Raw genomic sequence first — 19419 nt, 5'->3', positions numbered from 1 at the left:
AAGCTGTAACAGTTCCGTTGTGGCCAAGTGACACCAGCATGCCGCGAGACATGCTAATGTCATGTGTGCATGCTGCAGGGGAGTGCTGATGTCAGGTGCGCATGCCATGGGTGCTGACATCGGTCGGCCCCAGGCCCTCTCCATTGCTGGGCGAGGCAACGTATGTAGCAAGTGAAGAGCTGTATCAGGAACAAGGGTGTAAGAAAGATGGACAGCAGGATCCTGGGAATCCTGCCGCCTGAGGCGCTTTCTCTTCATGGGTGGACCGGTCCTGACAGATCACACACATTAGGCTGGACTCATGTAGGCCTCTGCTTGGCGCTTGTGAAAACAGATGCTGGACTAAATTAAAAAATTGTCCAGTAGCACCTTAAAAAGGTAAAGGGACCCCTGACCATTAGGTCATGTCGTGACTGACTCTGGGGTTGCGGTGCTCATCTCGCTTTATTGGCCGAGGGAGCCGGCATACAGCTTCTGGGTCATGTGGCCAGCATGACTAAGCCGCTTCTGGCAAACAAGAGCAGCACATGGAAACGCCATTTACCTTCCTGCCAGAGCGGCACCTATTTATCTACTTGCACTTTGACATACTTTCGAACAGCTAGGTTGGCAGGAGCAGGGACCGAGCAACTGGAGCTCACCCTGTCGCGGGGATTTGAACCACCGACCTTCTGATCGGCAAGTCCTAGGCTCTGTGGTTTAACCCACAGCGCCACCCGTGTCCCTATAGTAGCACCTTAGAGACCAACTAAATACCGGTATGTTCTGGGTACTGTATAAGCTTTCGTGTGCATGCACACTGCTGGACTAGATGGGGTACTGGCTGATCCAACAGGCAGAGTCCTAAGCTCTCTTTTTTTACTCTCAAGTAAACTTTCTTTAATAAGAAAAGCGCAACCTGGCTGGTCAGTATTTCTTAGGAACTGCATTTTGTGTGAAAGGTACTCACTTCTTATTTTCCCCTGTGTTTGGCTGTTTAAGTTCTTGAGCTACCCATGTATTTGTTCTTCTGGTGGCTGAGTAACGATCCCCCCCCCTTCCTGTATGAGCACATAGACTTTGTAGCCTGAGAGATGAACTGCCCGCCCTAGATCTTAAGACCTGTTTAAAGGGTTCTGAATGAAACTGGGCATTTCCCTTTCCCCTGTTTAATTCCTTAGTGAACGCTTGTGCCTGCATGATAGTAGAATGACCGTGTGACCTTCCCCAGTCGTGTTCGCGTGCCTATAAGGAGGCAGCGTTAATCTTGCTGAGAATTGGAGGCGTTGTATGTTGAGATTCCTGCATTTCAGGGGGTTGGACTAGATGACCGCAGGGTCCCTTCCAACCCTACAAATCTATGCCTATGAGTGATGGTCCCTCTCTTTCTCTTTCTCATATTCCAATTGATTCCCATTTCCGCCGATCGATCCCCGAAGCTCTCTCCCAGCGAAATCCCCCGCCGTGCGTAATTACGCTTCGCCATCGCTGACGCTGCCGCTTCCACCGGGAGATCATGACGGTGCGTTTCTCCTCTCCAAACTTTCCCCGGCGCTCTGCCGGCCGGCGCAGCCCTTTTGGCTACGAGCTCCCCTCCTTCTCTGCCCGCTTCCGACCCCACCTCCCCGTCCAGCCTCCCTACCTCCTGAAAAAAGGCGACGGCGCCGAGCAGGACACCCCCCGCAGCCATCGGAGAGAGGCGGGGCCGAGGGAGGCGAGCCAATGGGCGAGGCGGGGGTAGGTGGCCACGGGGGCGGGCGCTGCCGCAGTCCTCGGGTGGGCAAGGTAGGAGCAGGCGGAGGCTGGCCGGCCGCTCTGACAATAGGGGCGGGCCGAGGGCACGACGCGGCTGGGCGGGCGGCCTCGCCTCGCTGTGGAGCGCCGGCCGAAGGATCGCCAGCCGGAGGAGCCGCGGAGAGGAAGGCGGAGGAGAGGAAAGCCATCCCGGCTGCGCGCCTGCCTGGCCGGCTTGCAGTAGCAGCAGCAGCAGGAGGAGGAGGAGGCGGGGAGAAGCCGGTAAGTCCCCTTAGCGCGATGCCACCGGCCGCACACGCGGAAGCAGCCGCAGAGCCAGCGCTGCTCCGACCAGCCGCGTCTCCAAATTCCCAGGCGCGCGCCGGCGCTGCGCTCCGGGCGCTGCCAAGTTTGCGCCTTCGCCGGCAAGAGTTCTTTCTCTCTCGCTCGCTCTTTTTCGCAGCTGGAAGGGCGAGGACGAAAGGGATCCTCCTGGTGAAGTTTTATTTTTTTTGGGGGGGGGGGGGTCCGATTATTTTTTTTGGGGGGGGGGCCGTTGCGTGGTGCATCTGCCGCACCAAAACAAGAAGGACACGACTGTATCGCCCTTCCTGAAAGGGCCGCCCGGTTCTCGTTCTTCATTTCATAGAATCCCAGGTTTCCCCGCCCCCCCAGGTGTGGGGGTGTGTGCGCGCATGAAATTGATTTTCACACACGCCCCCACGCGAAAAAGGCACCTATGGAATTAGAAAAGCCACTCGGCAGATGCTTCGTTGTCAGAATGCAAAGCTGCAGGTTTTGTTTGCCCACCTCTCTCCACGCCCCCTTCCCCAAATAAGCAAAGAAGAAGAAGATCGCCCGCCCCCCAAGTGGATGGTGATGGGCCGCCTCCGTGTCCCTTTCATTCAAAAGAATCTCCGCTCCTTCGACGGGCCATTTAACAAATGGACTCGACCCAGTCTGCCGGCGCCCCTCCTCTTTTCCCAGGCTGAGTTGAGGACTCCTTGCCTCCGGTGGGAGGATGGGGGCCGCCGGGTGTGAAGCACCTGGCTCCTTTTATCCGCCACCCGCTTGAGGAATTTAACAGGCCCCCTTCCCAACAAAGGCTTTTAAAATTGTTTGGGAGGCTTAACAGTACAATTCTCAGAAGTATGTCCACCGCTCCCAACACAATTAGGTTCATTGGGACTTAGTCCCTGGGAAGTGTCTTTGGGGTGGCGTGCTCAGCAAAGGTCCGTGTGTGACGTAAATGCAATTTTTGCAGAACTGCTGAAATGTTTAGTTCCCCCTTAAAAAAAAAAATCAGTTTTGCTTTGCTTTGGTATAATTGCAATGTGCTTTGGACACTGGAAGAAGAGGGTCAGAGTTAAATTTCCCTAGCATCTCAGGGAACAAGATGAAACAAAAGTTGATCCAAACCTCTAAAGTATTAGGGGGGTGGGTAGGTGTGTGTGAAATTTCCCAGCCTAGCCTTTTTTTGGGGGGGGGGAATCTTTTCCAAATAACAAACCAAGGCTCTTATTTTCTAATTGCCCCTGTGTACCCTGGGGTATTTCTGGTTCTGGTGGGATTGCATACTCAATATTGCTTAATGCAAATTAATTGCGACTTAGTATGCCTTAAGGGACGCGGGTGGCGCTGTGAGTTAAACCACAGAGCCTAGGGCTTGCCGTGACGGGGTGAGCTCCCGTTGCTCTGTCCCTGCTCCTGCCAACGTAGCAGTTCGAAAGCACGTCAAAGTGCAAGTAAAGAAATAGGTACCGCTCCAGCGGGAAGGTAAACGGCATTTCCGTGCGCTGCTCTGGTTCGCCAGAAGTGGCTTAGTCATGCTGGCCACGTGACCCGGAAGCTGTACGCCGGCTCCCTTGGCCAACAAAGCGAGATGAGCGCTGCAATCCCAGAGTCGGCCACGACTGGACCTAATGGTCCTTTACCTTTAGTATGCCTTAATCTTTTTGTTGACCACAAAATCACTGGTATGGTGGGTTGGTTTTTTTTAATGCATTGCTTTGCCCTTTGGAGGTATTGATTCAGATCTGCCTGCAGATCGCTTGATGACTGCAACATGATGACTCGCATGGGGGAATGAGGCATCACAGAGCAGACTTTTATACTGTACTGGCCAACCGTTGTGTTTCTCAGTGGAGACAGTTCACACATCTGAGCGATGTACATTTCACATGTGAACTAGACTTGATGTATGTGACATGGGAGGGGAGCACAACGGCATTGAGTGTTCACCTGCAGCACATGAGACTGGAGGCACAGATCTTTGCTAGTTGTGGAGAATGAAAGCCTATATTGAATAAAAGGTAAAGTAAAGGGACCCCTGACCATTAGGTCCAGTCATGGCCGACTCTGGGGTTGCGGCGCTCATCTCGCTTTATTGCCCGAGGGAGCCGGCGTACAGCTTCTGGGTCATGTGGCCAGCATGACTAAGCCGCTTCTGGCGAACCAGAGCAACACACGGAAACACCGTTTACCTTCCCGCCGGAGCGGTACCTATTTCTTTACTTGCACTTTGAGGTGCTTTCGAACTGCTAGGTTGGCAGGAGCAGGGACTGAGCAACGGGAGCTCACCCCGTCGCGGGGATTTGAACCACCGACCTCCTGATCTGCAAGCCCTAGGCTCTGTGGTTTAGACCACAGCGCCACCCGTGTCCCCTCCCAAATTGAATAGGATGCGCCAACACAACACTATGTAGGCTGGTGCTTCCACTTCCATAGCTGAGTGGTAGAGGAGGTTCTTTGCATTCAGAAGGTCTCCTGCTCATTTCCTGGTATCCCCAGGTAGAGGCAGAAGAATCAGGTAGGTGGTGCGAAAGACTGTTGAGACTTTGAAGAGCTGCTGCCAGTTAGAATAAACTGAGCCTGGGTTAGATGGGGCAGTGGCCTGACCCACTTTTTGTCGTTCTCGTTGGCACCGTATGTCTCGAGACGTCTCCGGGGTTGAAGCCAAACCACTGCCTTTTCAGCACAGAAATGATCTCCCTGGGGCAGTGTGTACGGCGGCCCAGACAACAAGACCCCTCTTTCGGTCTCATTGATATGGTCCAAAGAAAAGCCAGGCAAGATGTTTGGCACCAGTTTCGCTGCAGGAAGTGCCAGGAGGAGGCATAGAAGGTGCCATCCAACTGTCTTAGGGACTGCACTGGATTAGCATAGCCTTTAATTAGCCAGAAAAAGCCTTTTACAGGAATAAGTACCTTGGATCCCGAAAGCCTTGCGAGTCAAACATTTTGGCTCCCGGACGCCGCAAACCTGGAAGGGAATGTTCCGGTTTGCGAACATTCTTTGGAACCTGAACGTCCGACGCGGCTTCCAGTTGGCTGCAGGAGCTTCCTGAAGCAAAATCGGAAGCCGTGCCTTGGTTTCTGAACGTTTTGGAAGTCGAACGGACTTGCGGAATGGATTCCATTCAACTTCCGAGGTACCACTGTATAGCCGCAAAGCAGCAGAGTTTTCCTTCTGCTAGATGGGCTGCCTTCTCAAGTGGACGAGCCCCATCTGCCCTGACCCAGTTTAAGGTGGCTTAAAGGGTTGTGGGTTCGAGCCCCACGTTGGACAAAAGATTCATGCATTGCAGGGAGTGGGACTAGATGACCCTCGTGGCCCCTTCCAACTCTTCAATTCTGTATATGTTTTCTTGGGCTCTTGCTGTGAATGCAGGAAGTAAGCCTGAAGGAACGGGGCACGTCAGACCCTGGGGCCAAATGTGTCCCCCCAGGACTCTCTCTCTGGCTGTTGGGAACTTTCAACCAGGCCACTCTCCTTTCTTGCAGGCCACATCCTTCACTGGCTCTTCATCTTCCATGAGTGTTTTTTGCCTGGCTAGAACGTGTCTTTGAATTCTGCTGGTGGTTCTTGCTTGTCTAGATGGGGAATAGAGAGGGTGCACCAGTAGATTAGCATTTGCTGCACCTCCTAACCCTGCTCGTCGCTAGCATGTGGCCCTCTGAAGGTTGCTTAGAAGGAAAAATGGATCTCGGGGTGAAAAATGTTCCCTGCTCTTGCTCTGTTAGAGGACTACTCCCTCCTGCCTCTGCTATGAACAGGATACAGTGGACGCTCTGGTTGCAAACGATTGGGTGCTTCTGCGCATGTGCAAAGTGTGATTTAGCGCTTCTGCACATGCACGACCGCCAAAACCTAGAAGTAACCCGTTCCAGTACTTCTGGGTTTTGGCGGGTCTGTAACCCGAAAAAACGCAACTTGAAGCCTCTGTAACCTGAGGTGTGACTATATTGCCGTACCTTGGTTGACGAATGTCTTGAGAGTTGAACACTTTGGCTCCCGAATGCCGCAAAGTGTTCCGCTTTGTGAACGTTCTTTGGAACCCAAAATTCCGGCACTGCTTCCATGGCTTCCGATTGGCTGCAGGAGCTTCTTGCAGCCAATCGGAAGCCGCGCCTTGGTTTCCAAACGTTTTGGAAGTTGAACAGCTTCCGTTAGGAAAGGCAAGAAATGGATAATTTCTGAGCATCAGATCAGTAATGATTTCCCCCAGCATTCCTCTTCATCTCTCTCTCTCTCTCTCTCTCTCTCTCTCTCTCTCCCCCCCCCCTCTCTCTCTCTCTCTCTCTCTCTCTCTCTCTGTACTTAGTTAGTGGAAATACTTTCAGGAGAAGCCCTGGATTCTCTTCAAATTTCAGTAGCTCAGCCTTTGCGGGTGGCTTGTGACCAACCGTCTGTGGCAGCGCATGATTCCTGGGAAGGGTTTGTGTGTGCATTGTTTTATCCGGTTGGGGTCATCTTGCCTAAATGCCCTGGGTCAGTTTCCCCCACTGCTGCTGCGGAGAAGGATGGGGGGGTTGGGAGTGCAGAGATGGATCGTGCCCTTTCTGCCGGGCAGAACTCTATAGAGGGCATTCACTTTCAGAAAGGGAGCCTCACCAAGAGGCTCCTTCTCTATTGAAGGCATTGTTCGCCATCCGTCAATGCAAAGTGTCGGGACGTGATCTTTGCTCCCGTTAATGGCCCCTGCAACCGTCCGATAATGCCAGCGTCTTCGGTGCTGGCAAAACAGAGCTGCAGCCCACGCATTTCCTCTGGGTTCAACTGAGCTTTTATGGGGAATTGGTTTGCACTAAGATAAAAAGGAGCAGAAGGCCGTTTCAGCACATGGCCTGAGTTTCCTGTAGGCTATCACAGCCAGACCATCATTTGAAAAACAAGATTTCAGAGCCATCTTATCAAAAATGGCAACTAGACATTCCGTTCCGGCGACTGCAACTTTGGTTTAAGGGGCCATTTGGTACCTAGCTAATATATCTTCAGCTTCTTACGCTGCTTTAAACCTCACCTCGTGTGTCATACCCCGAGTTCAAATCTCGCCTCGTTCCAGAAATGAGTCTCTATGCTATACAGGGCACTTTTTTTTTTTAAAAAAAAGCTTCAAGCTACTTCCTTTTCAGCGAAAGGGAGTTAATCACAGGGGTGCCTGGTAGGTTGTTAAAGCCGTGAATGAAATAAACGGCCTTTATTCTGAAAGCCCTTAAAGACCTAATGGGAGGCTAGCCGGTTGCTCTGTTGGACACAAGGATCCCGATTGTGAGTGTACGATTTCTAATGATGTGTTTTAACAAGAACCATGTGTGATTTGAAAACATGCCAGAATAACCCCAAACGAGCCACGCTCCTCTGTTCTTTTTCGTCCGCCCGCTCCTCATGCCGCCACCCCCTGACTAATGCCGGCCCACACACCATCTCGAAAACCCGTGTGCCAAATGAAGGTCTCGCATGATTCCAAACACCTAAATATTTGAGACTGGTCCATTTTGGGAAGCCTTTTGCTTCCTCCTTACTTTGCAGGATTTTTTTTAAAAAAGTGATGCTGCAACCGAGAGCCAGTGTGGTGTAGTGGTTAAGAGCGGTAGTCTCGTAATCTGGGGAACCGGGTTCGCGTCTCCGCTCCTCCACATGCAGCTGCTGGGTGACCTTGGGCCAGTCACACTTCTCTGAAGTCTCTCAGCTCCACTCACCTCACAGAGTGTTTGTTGTGGGGGAGGAAGGGAAAGGAGAATGTTAGCTGCTTTGAGACTCCTTAAAGGGAGTGAAAGGCGGGATATCAAATCCAAACTCTTCTTCTTCTTTGCAACACCTCCTTTGTCTGAAATGGATTACACAACGGCTAGGGTTGGAAGTACACAAACTCACTGCGCAGGCTGTTTTGCTTCCCTGAGGAACCTGTATACAGCAGGGGTTAACGTTTAACTTGCCCCACCCTGCCCAATGACCCGGGCCAGAATGACAGACTATCGATGCTTAAGGAAAGCAAAAGCCCTTTTTTGCAGCTTTGAGCAACTGAAAGGCGAGATGTGATAGGCCCCTGTGGGTTCGGGATCCAGGCCTCTTGCACACCTGTGTTTGTGCACTGCAGTCTGAAACCCAGCTGGAGATCTGGTATCAGTAGATCAGCGCCTGGGCTGTGCAGCTTCAGGCTGTGGGTGGGATATCACAAGACTGACTGCGTCTCCTCGCAGAGGTTTTCCCCACACAGAGAAAAGTAGCTTGTCTGGGAGAAAGCTAGGCTACTGCCCTTCTAGCTGATATGCCAATACGACTTCTTGGTTCTTGAAATTCCTTCTGATTAAATGAATATAATATAATATAAACGGCCTCGGCCCAGTATACCAGAAGGAGCGTCTCCACCCCCATTGTTCTGCCCGGACACTGAGGTCCAGCGCCGAGGGCCTTCTGGGGGTTCCCTCATTGCGAGAAGTGAGGTTACAGGGAACCAGGCAGAGGGCCTTCTCGGTGGTGGCACCCGCCTGGTGAAACGCCCTCCCATCAGATGTCAAAGAGATAAACAATTACCTGACATTCAGAAGACATCTGAAGGCAGCCCTGTTCAGGGAAGTTATTAATGTTTGACATTTTCGTGTATTTTTGTCTTTGTTGGAAGCCGCCCAGAGTGGCTGGGGAAACGCAGCCAGATGGGTGGGGTACAAATAATAAATGATGATGATGATGATGATGATGAATAGAATTCTACAGGATGTTTTACTCATGTGTGAAAACAGTCCCGATCCAAGGATCCCCAGGTAGACATCAGGCGCCATTCTGGCACCCGGGCATATTCACTTGGTTGCAAGTGGCAGATAGGCAGGTGCAAATTTTGAACACTGTGTAGTTTGTTATGGGTGCTGAGAGTTATTAGGTAAAGGTAAAGGGACCCCTGACCATTAGGTCCAGTCGTGGACGACTCTGGGGTTGCGGCGCTCATCTTGCTTTACTGGCCGAGGGAGCCGGCGTACAGTTTCCGGGTCACGTGGCCAGCATGACTAAGCCGCTTCAGCGAACCAGAGCAGCACATGGAAACGCCGTTTACCTTCCCGCTGGAGCGGTACCTACCTATTTATCTACCTGCACCTTGACGGGCTTTCAAACTGCTAGGTTGGCAGGAGCAGGGACCGAGCAACGGGAGCTCATCCCATCGCGGGGATTCAAACCGCTGATTTTCTGATCGGCAAGCCCTAGGCTCTGTGGTTTAACCCACAGCGCCACCTGCATCAGGCTGAGAGTTATTAGGAGACCTCTACAGTGGTACCTTGGGTTACAGATGCTTCAGGTTACAGACTCCGCTAACCCAGAAATAGTACCTTGGGTTAAGAACTTTGCTTCAGGATGAGAACAGAAATCGTGCAGCGGCAGCGGGTGGCCCCATTAGCTAAAGTGGTGCTTCAGGTTAAGAAAAGTTTCAGGTTAAGAACGGACCTCCAGAATGAATTAAGTTCTTAACCAGAGGTACCGCTGTATTTGCCTCCCACAGCTAGAATCCCCATACTGGTTTAGCATTCCATTTCTCTTCCCAGAAGCCATGATAGTCACATCCATACAATACATTTAAAGCACTAAGTCCTAAGAGGAGCAACTGAAAGAGCTGGGTAGGAGGCTCTTCAGGCATGTACCTCCAGATGGTGGAGACATCAGGCGCCATCCTGGCACCCAGGCATCTTCGCTTGGTTGCAAGTGGCTGGTAGCCAGGTGCAAAAATGCTCCTGGGAGGAGTGGGAGATTAAGGCGGACCTGATTGGCTGCCCTCAAATTTTTGAAGGGCTGCCGCTCAGAAGATGAAGCAGGCCTGTCCTCTTGCTCCAAGCGAGCAGCACAAGATCCAGTGCGTGGAAATTGCTGCCAAGCGGATTTTGGCAAAACGTTGGAAGGTCTTTCCAGAATGCGGCAGGTAGAATGGTGATTGAGAGCGGCCGCCAAGACCATATAACACCGGTCTTGAAAGACCTACACTGGCTCCAAGTACGTTTCTGAGCACAATTCAAAGTGTTGGTGCTGACCTTGAAAGCCCTAAATGGCCTCGGTCCAGTAGACCTGAAGGAGCGTCTCCACCCCCATCGTTCTGCTGAGGTTCAGCGCCGAGGGCCTTCTGGTGGTTCCCTCACTGCGAGAAGCAAAGCTACAGGGAACCAGGCAGAGGGCCTTCTCGGTGGTGGCGCCCGCCCTGTGGAACGCCCTCCCATCAGATGTCAAAGAGAACAACAACTACCAGACTTTTAGAAGACATCTGAAGGCAGCCCTGTTTAGGGAAGCTTTTAATGTTTATAGGTTATTGTATTTTAGTGTTTTGTTGGAAGCTGCCAGAGTGGCTGGGGAAACCCAGCCAGATGGGCTGGGTATAAATAATAAAGTATTAGTATTAGTATTATTGATATTAGGAGCTTCTTGATAGTGGAACAGGTTGTCCCAGGAGTGGGTGAGCTCTTCTTCGCGGTAAGTACTTAAGGTGAAAGCCAGGTGGCCATCTGCCAGGGATTCTGGAGTTTGCTTCTTGAGCTGCAGATCCTGCAATCTGCATGTGGTTGGACTGGGTGACGTCCAAGGTACTTTCCAAGGTTCTTTGGGGGAAAGGCCACAGCTCAATGGCACAACATCTGCTTTGCAAACCGAAGTTCCCAGGTTCAATCCCCAGCTTCTCCAGGAAGAGTTAGGAGAGATTCCCTGCTAGGCTGGGCAACATCTGGTTTTCAACATCTAGATATACCACCGCCTAAACTTTGGGATATACCAATATATCACGATGTCTGAAATAAGCAGAGGCATTGGCTGGTTTCATATGACCAGTGTGGTGTAGTGGTTAAGAGCGGTAGACTCGTAATCTGGTGAACCGGGTTCGCGTCCCCGCTCCTCCACATGCAGCTGCTGGGTGACCTTGGGCTAGTCACAGCAAGCACAGCTGTCTCCCGACAGTATGACTTCACCCCCAAAAGGTGCCCTCCTTCATTGTCTCCTGAGACAGAGGGATGCCAGCAACAACCATTGTTTGATCTGCTTGATTTTGTTGTGAGCCACCTAGGGATATTATTGTTTTATTAAATTCTTGAAATGCTAAGACCAGTAATGATGGACAAAGTCTGTCTACTGCTGCTGCCAAACCTTTCCTGCAGTGCTGTGTTCATGTGTTCATGTGAGGCAAGGCTGAGATCTAGAAGGAAAGTTCTGTGGAAATATCAGCCAGTGTGGTGTAGTGGTTAAGAGCAGCAGATTCGTAATCTGGTGAACCGGGTTCGTTTCCCCGCTCCTCCACATGCAGCTGCTGGGTGACCTTGGGCCAGTCACACTTCTCTGAAGTCTCTCAGCCTCACTCACCTCACAGAGTGTTTGTTGTGGGGGAGGAAGGGAAAGGAGAATGTTAGCCGCTTTGAGACTCCTTCGGGTAGTGATAAAGCGGGATATCAAATCCAAAGTCTTCTTCTTTCATATCTGCCGTTGCTCAGGGATTCTTATGAACACCCATATCAGCTTTGAAAAGTCCGTCCCACCATCTTGATTCAAAATGATGTCCAGTTTTATCCAGACGTGGGCAACAGCGGATCTCATGAACTGTCTTGCAAAATTTGGTTACGACACCCTCAGAGGTGTCCAAATGCATAACAACTAGTAGATTTGGGCTGGCAGTTTTTGGAGGGCCATCGGTGCAAAATAAGCACAGTAGCATTTGGGTTTCATGCATGTGTTTCAAGAACGTGTCCAGAGGAGGGCAACCAAAATGGTCAAAGGCCTGGAAACGATGCCTTATGAGGAACGGCTAAGGGAGCTGGGCATGTTTAGCCTGGAGAAGAGGAGGTTAAGGGGTGATATGATAGCCATGTTCAAATATATAAAAGGATGTCACATAGAGGAGGGAGAAAGGTTGTTTTCTGCTGCTCCAGTGAAGCGGACATGGAGCAATGGATCCAAACTACAAGAAAGAAGATTCCACCTAAACATTAGGAAGAACTTCCTGACAGTAAGAGCTGTTCGACAGTGGAATTTGCTGCCAAGGAGTGTGGTGGAGTCTCCTTCTTTGGAGGTCTTTAAGCAGAGGCTTGACAACCATATGTCAGGAGTGCTCTGATGGTGTTTCCTGCTTGGCAGGGGGTTGGACTCGATGGCCCTTGTGGTCTCTTCCAACTCTATGATTCTATGACTCCATGTGTATTTGCTTGTGTATATGTTGTGCAGCCAAGATGAATCTAATTCACGGATAGACTGATTCCGTTGGCTGAATTCCCACATGTTGGCATTGGGTTGGCCAGAAGCCAAAGGGGGGGGTGTCTCATTTTCTGCCCCCCTGCCCCCCCCAGCTGCCATGGAACGGACAGAGTATTCTTTCCAGAGATCAGACCTGATTTCTTAGCAAAGGCTGTATACAATGTCCTGATCCAATCCACCGCCCAGATACATTTATATATCCTTTTTAGATGTCCAGATTCTAAGTATGCATGGGGAGGTTGAGCAGCTGACTTAACTCTCAATGTACGCATGGTCATTATAATGTATGTGTGTGGAAAGCACTCTGTACATGGCCAGGAACACTGCAGTAGGGGCTCCCTACAGATGCCCCAACCAACATGTTTCCCGCCTGCCCTGCCCCACTTTCTGTTTTCTGTAAGCCAGGGGTCAGCAAACGTTTTCAGCAGGGGGCCGGTCCACTGTCCCTCAGAACTTGTGGGGGACCGGACTGTATTTTGGGGGGGGGGGAAATATGACTGAATTCCTAGGCCCACAAATAACCCATAGATGCATTTTAAATAAAAGCACACATTCTATTCATGTAGAAACACCAGGCAGGCCGCAGAAATTACCCAGAGATGCATTTTAAATAAAAGGACACATTCTACTCATGTAAAAATACGCTGATTGTACGCGGGCCAGATTTAGAACGCGATTTGGCCGGATCCGGCCCCCGGGCCTTAGTTTGCCTACCCACACATTCTGTACATACCTGGCAAGGGCTCCTGTAGAAATCTGAAGAATTCTAGGGTAAGTTTGTATAAGCGAAACAATTTTTCGAAAGGAAGGGGAGTAGGGGCGCAGACTAAACAGGGGGTATCCCTTGCAAGTCAAGACTGCTGGAGCGCTTGACATAAGTTGCAGCAGCTTCCCTGTGGGTGGTCTGAGCCCCTCTTCTTCCCCGGTGCCTGTGAGTTGCAATTCCACTGCGAAAAGAGGATTGTCCAACTCTTAAGGCTGTAGACAGAAGCACTCTGGTGGGAGCAGGCCGCACTAGGGAGCCTTGGATATCACCCACTTGAGTGGCTCTTTGTGACATTCCTTCCCCTTCTCAGCGCTGTAGCAAATGTGCCCGTTTCCATCAAAGATGCTTCACTCTGGTTCTGCAAGATCAGTTCATGCGGGATGCAGTGGCGTAGCGTGGGGGGTGCAGGGGGGGCCGGCCGCACCGGCCGCAACATCTGGGGGGGGGGCGCGCTCGCACTCGCAGCTCTCTGCCCCTACCTGGCTCACTCACTCTCTCTCACTGCAGTGCTGGCTGTGCGAATCCGATCCGAGCCGCCGGGTCGCCGCCCACTGTGGAGGGGAGGGTGCCAGGCGTGTGGTGGGGTGCGGAGAGAGAGCGAGGGACTATCTGGGGGAGGGACAGTGCAGGGGGGGGGGCGCAAATTACTTGCCTTGCCCCGGGTGCTGACAACCCACGCTACGCCACTGGCGGGATGCTCAGTGTGGATCAAAGACTGCAGCTTTGGCTTGCTGCTTCCTATCGATAGCCTTAATTAGGATTGCTCTTTACTTTTACAGAGTGACTTTGAGGTCCGGTTTTCCTGGCAGCTGATTTTTTCTGCATCTGCGGGGAGTTGAGCTAGATGAATTCTGAGGCTCCTCCTCTAGCGACGCTCCTCTGTCAGTGCTCACAAAACTTTAGGAGGTGGAGGGCGGAGTGGGGGTAGGAACTTGCCCACAGGACCTTACAATCTAAAAAGCCTTCACCTATTCCCCCATTGGGGACGCAGGTGGCGCTGTGGGTTAAACCACGGAGCCTAGGACTTGCTGATCAGAAGGTCGGCGGTTTGAATCCCCGCGACGGGGTGAGCTCCCATTGCTCGGTCCCTGCTCCTGACAACCTAGCAGTTCAAAAGCACGAAGTGCAAGTAGATAAATAGGTACCTCTCCGGCGGGAAGGTAAACGGCGTTTCCGTGCGCTGCTTTGGTTTGCCAGAAGTGTCTTAATCATGCTGGCCACATGACCCGGAAGCTGTACGCTGGCCAATAAAGCGAGATGAGCACCACAACCACAGAGTCAGTCACGAGTGGACCTAATGGTCAGGGGTCCCTTTACCTTTATTCCCCCACTGGAGCCTTTTAAGGGGCCTTTGGACGAAGGGTGTTATACAGTGGTACCTCCGGTTATGAACTTAATTCGTTCCGGCGGTCTGTTCTTAAGCCGAAACCATTCTGAACATGAGATGCGCTTTCGCTAATGTCTCAGGGTAAAGGTTGCAACTAGGGGCATCTACTTCCGGGTTAGCGGATCGCATTAGCCAAACCATTCGTAAGGGGACAGTACATAACATGAGTTTCCACTGTACAGATTTGATAATCATCATCAACAACATATTGCCAACTCTTATTACCCGTTGCTGAATTGCCACCTACACTCTCATATGCCTCCTTGATTTATAGCAGTAGTGGCCAAACTCACCCCCCCCATGTTTTGGGACTACAATTCCCATCATCCCTGTCCACTGGCTCTGTTAGCTAGGAATGATGGGAGCTATAGTCCCAAAACATCTGGAGGTCTGAGTGTGGTCACCACTGATAGGATCCTAAACCACTGCTTGATGCGGACAGACACCCAGGGCTAGAGCATCTGTCTGTGGGTCCCCAGACTACAACTCCCATCATCCCTGAGCTCTTGCTAGCTAGCTAGGGGTGATGGGAGTTGTAGTTCAACAACATCTGGGGACCCACGGGTAGAGAAAGGCTGGAGCTGGTGCTTGAAGGCCTTCAGGTAAAGAGAGCCCACCTTTCATACAGGAGAGAAATTAGAATCTTTGGGTACGCTCTGCAATATTTCTGCTGTTCAGCGAATGGTTTTAGGGCCATAATTCCTGAATTGATCAGCTACTGTGCTGTTAAGGAAGGAATAGCTGGCTGGAGCAAATGTTTCATTAAAGTGCTTCTCCATGCTAGAGATTTCTTGCTCTCTCTATAATTTATTGCTCTGGCCCAATCAGCCTGTGCTGGAGATGGTTAATGCTGCATCAGGCATAACAGCGGTTATAAGAGGCTGAGCCATAAACCTCTCCCATCTTTGTATTCCTATCTGCAACATGGGATAATAACGCTAGATTGCCTTACAGGGTGGTTGTAAGGATTATTAAGACAGCAGATGTTTTTGACCCTCAAAGTGTGTTTTGAATGCAAGTAGCAGCACTTATTCCAGAGCTGCTGAAGAGTGACCCATCGTTGGAGGGAGACTGTTGTCTCTCTGCAAGAGTTGCTGCTCTGGCTTCTGTAACTCTGTTGCTTCTGTGTTTTGGGTGTGGCTGGATCACTTGGTTACGCCTTGTTCAGATATACAGCCAGCTGGCACTCAGAGGAGGCCTCGTGGTTTTATCTCTGAGTTGCATTCGTAGCTCTCCATATCTTGGTTACGACACTCGTGCAGAAACACGGGAGAGACTCGCCTCACCAGAACGCGGGAAGAGCCCTGTTGCGTCGGACCAAAGGCACATTTAGCACCCCTTTTCTGCAGTGGCCAAGGAGATGCTTCCAGAAAGCCCAGAAGCCGGGTGTGAAAGCAATAGCCCTTTTTGGACTAGCAAATGGAGTTCAGCAGCTTGTTGTTGTCGTTTAGTCGTGTCCTGCCCACCTAGCAGTTCAAAAGCACATCAAAGTGCAAGTAGATAAATAGGTACCACTCCAGCGGGAAGGTAAACGGCGTTTCCGTGCGCTGCTCTGGTTCACCAGAAGCGGCTTGGTCATGCTGGCCACATGACCCGGAAGCTGTATGCCGACTCCCTCAGCCAGTAAAGCGAGATGAACACTGCAACCCAGAGTCAGCCACAACTGGACCTAATGGTCAGGGGTCCCTTTACCTTTACTTTATAGAAATAAAATTAATAATAATAATAATAATAATAATAATAATAATAATAATAATAATTATTATTCACCTAGCCATTTCATTGTGGCCACTGTAACCCAGGTTTAAGATGCCATTTGGCAATTAGCCAATTAGCGGCGGGAGGGTAAATGGCGTTTCCGTGTGCGGCGCTGGTGCTGGCTCGCCAGATGCTGCTTCGTCATGCTGGCCACGTGACCCGGAAGTGTCTTCGGACAGCGCCGGCTCCCGGCCTCTTGAGCGAGATGAGCGCGCAACCCTAGAGTCTGTCACGACTGGCCCTGATGGGCAGGGGTACCTTTACCTATTAGTGTTTCTAACACTGCATCCTAGCCAGTAACCATCGATAGGGTTGTTCATGAATTTGGGTGGTTCCATTTTAGCCATACAGAAAGGCTGCCAGACCATTGATCTATATCTGGTTCAGTTCTGTTCACAGTGTTTAGCAACAACTCTTGGGACCGGCCCTATCATTCGACAGAGTTAGGCAGCAGCTTTTGGGCATGAAGACTGAAAGCTAGCAAATTGTTAGGCTGGGGAGGGTGGGGGGCTTCAAAAGCTGGCAACAGCCGGCCTCTCACATATTTATAAAACTAATTCATTAAGACAATTAAGATACCTTTTTTTAAAAAAAACCCAACATATAAATTCCAAACTCCTTTTTCGTGTGTGTGCAGAGGGGAATAATTTTACACGTTGCGACCTGGAAAGTGATACATCAGGGCTGTCTTCAGTGGTGGAAACACCCATTTCCTCCTCAGACCACAAAAGAGATTTAACTCTTGATGGCAGTTCGAATTTCCTGACGCTCGAGACATTCCCTTGCAATGGACCACTGACGCCAAGTGGGTTTGGGTTGGCAAGGTTTTTCAAACCGCAAGACTTCGAGAGACTTCAGCAAGAGTCTGGCTTCTTCTCTCTGCTGTGCCAGTGGAGCATCGCAGATAAAAGCCAGTGCGAGATGATTGAGGGTTTGGGGGACGAATGGGGATACAGAAAGAGGGGAAAACGAGATTCTGTCTTCTTCTTTTGCTTGATAAAGGCCAAGAACAATTGCCTTAAAGTTGCTTTGCTTGCAGTTGCATTGATAAAGGAGCCCTCACCGAAAGCGATATTCTTTTCCTGCGCTGCTAATTAATTTTGTACACATTGCAAGCCCTGCCTTTGTCCTTGCAGTCACTATATTACATGAGAATCGGCAGTCAAGCTTTGCAGGAAGGAGACGCGGGGAACTTTCAGATTTGCCGCTGAGGTGTCGTTCCCTTAAGGCAGGGGTAGACGGACTGTTTTCTGCCTTGGGTGGTCTCCCCCCCACAACAACTAGAATCCCCGCAGTTCACCAATGTGTGTTAACGTAGGAAACTGCCTTATGCCAAGTCAGATCACTGGTCCATCTAGATTACCGTATTTTTCGCTCTATAGGACACACCGGACCATAGGACGCACCAGACCATAGGAGGGGGAGAACAGGGATTTTCTTCTTCTTGTTCTCCCCCTCTAAAACAAGGTGCGCTCAAGGTGATTCACCCAAAGCCTCCGGAGCGCAGCTATCCATAGCGCAGCTACCTTGGAAGCCTGGAGAGCGAGAGGGGTTGGTGCGCACTGACCCCTCTCGCTCTCCAGGCTTCAGTGAAGGCAACCCGAAGCCTCTGGAGCATGGGGGGAGTTCCCGCTGGGCTCTGGAGGCTTCAGGTTCCTTTCGACCTGCTCTTTGGGTGTGGCGGGGGGAAGCGCTGCTTTTCCCCACCTCCAGCCCCAAAGAGCAGGTCGGGGAACAGCGCAGCCAAGGGCCTTCTGGCGGTTCCCTCATTGCGAGAAGTGAGGTTACAGGGAACCAGACAGAGGACCTTCTCGGTAGTGGCGCCCACCCTGCGGAACGCCCTCCCTTCAAATGTGAAGGAAATAAGCAAATATCTTTAAAAGACATCTGAAGGCAGCCGTGTTTAGGGAAGTTTTTAATATTTAATGCTGTTTTTTTAAAAAACACTTGATTGGAAGCTGCCCAGAATGGCTGGGGAAACTCAGCCAGATGGGCGGGGTATAAATAATAAATTGTTGTTGTTGTTGTTGTTGTTGTTGTTGTTGTTATTACCAAGCCGCCCGGACTGGCGCTGAGGGGACTTGGAAGAGGCGCCAGATTCGAAAAGGCTGACCGTCGCTACAGTGGCTCTGTGTTGCATCTGGTACACTGAGATGCGTGGAGTCTGAAAACTGGCAACTTTTGAAGCCTGATACTGCATAAACATATATATGGAAATAACTATTCATTCATAAAATCCTGCAGTCCTGGGTGAGTTGATTTGAGGGCAAGTCTTGCTGACGTCGATGGGGTCCACCTCTGAGCGAAACACTCCTGTTTTTCCTGGTTTGTTTTACATACGGCCTTTTCACGGACGGAATATTTTAATCCAAATGTGGATGAAGAGCGTAGGAGGCCTTGTATTGTACATTCCGGGGATACCATCTCCCACCGCTCCCTCTCATTCCCACTCTCCTGTTTTTGATTCATAATGAATTGAACCTCCAAGCGTCTCGAAGGGAAGTTTTATCGCTGACCTTGAGTCGTATCAAGTTAGCATTTCATCCACTTATTCCTTTGCCTCCTGGTGTGTTAGGCTTGTGATGATGATTCACATTTAACAGCGCCATGCTTGGAGTTTGCTATGGCTGCTTCCCTCTGGGCTAGGAGAGAGTGCTAATGCTTATTTTTTTAAAGAAGCAGGTTTTAAGAAGCTTTTGTTTTTGGTCTATTAAAACAGAATTGCTTTTCCACTTAACTGGAAACAAAACCTGGATTTATGTCACTAGTCGAAATCTCTGTATGGCTGCAATCGTATTGTACTCTCAGAAGTAAGCCCTACTGCTTTTGGTTGGCCTTCATTCTAACGTAGAATCATAGAAATGTAGGGGTGGAAGGAGAAATGGAGGCAGTGAGAGATTTTACTTTCTTGGGCTCCATGATCACTGCAGATGGTGACAGCAGCCACAAAATTAAAAGACACCTGCTTCTTGGGAGAAAAGCATTGTCAAACCTAGACAGCATCTCAAAAAGCAGAGACATCACCTTGCCGACAAAGGTCCGTATAGTTAAAGCTATGGTTTTCCCAGTAGTGATGTATGGAAGTGAGAGCTGGACCCTAAAGAAGGCTGATTGCCGAAGAATGGATGCTTTTGAATTATGGTGCTGGAGGAGACTCTTGAGAGTCCCATGGACTGCAAGAAGATCAAATCTATCCATTCTGAAGAAAATCAGCCCTGAGTGCTCACTGGAAGGACAGATCCTGAAGCTGAGGCTCCAATACTTTGGCCACCTCATGAGAAGAGAAGACTCCCTGGAAAAGACCCTG

At 50.6% G+C, this 19419-nt stretch overlaps 1 protein-coding gene across 2 annotated transcripts in view; it reads left to right on the top strand.

The window, feature by feature from the left end:
• Window positions 1–1308: 1308 nt before the first annotated feature.
• The window catches only part of PAK1 (p21 (RAC1) activated kinase 1), a 103144-nt gene continuing 85033 nt past the window's right edge, over window positions 1309–19419 (top strand). For both annotated transcript variants that reach the window (XM_083436543.1, XM_083436544.1), the window contains exon 1: window positions 1309–1995. The gene's annotated coding sequence lies outside the window, so the exon portion shown is untranslated. The remainder of the gene's footprint in view (window positions 1996–19419) is intronic.

This window comes from Podarcis tiliguerta (genome assembly GCF_965153285.1).
Source record: "Podarcis tiliguerta genome assembly, chromosome: 4".
NCBI classification, from domain to species: domain Eukaryota; kingdom Metazoa; phylum Chordata; class Lepidosauria; order Squamata; family Lacertidae; genus Podarcis; species Podarcis tiliguerta.
This window is presented reverse-complemented; position numbering and strand designations above follow the sequence as displayed.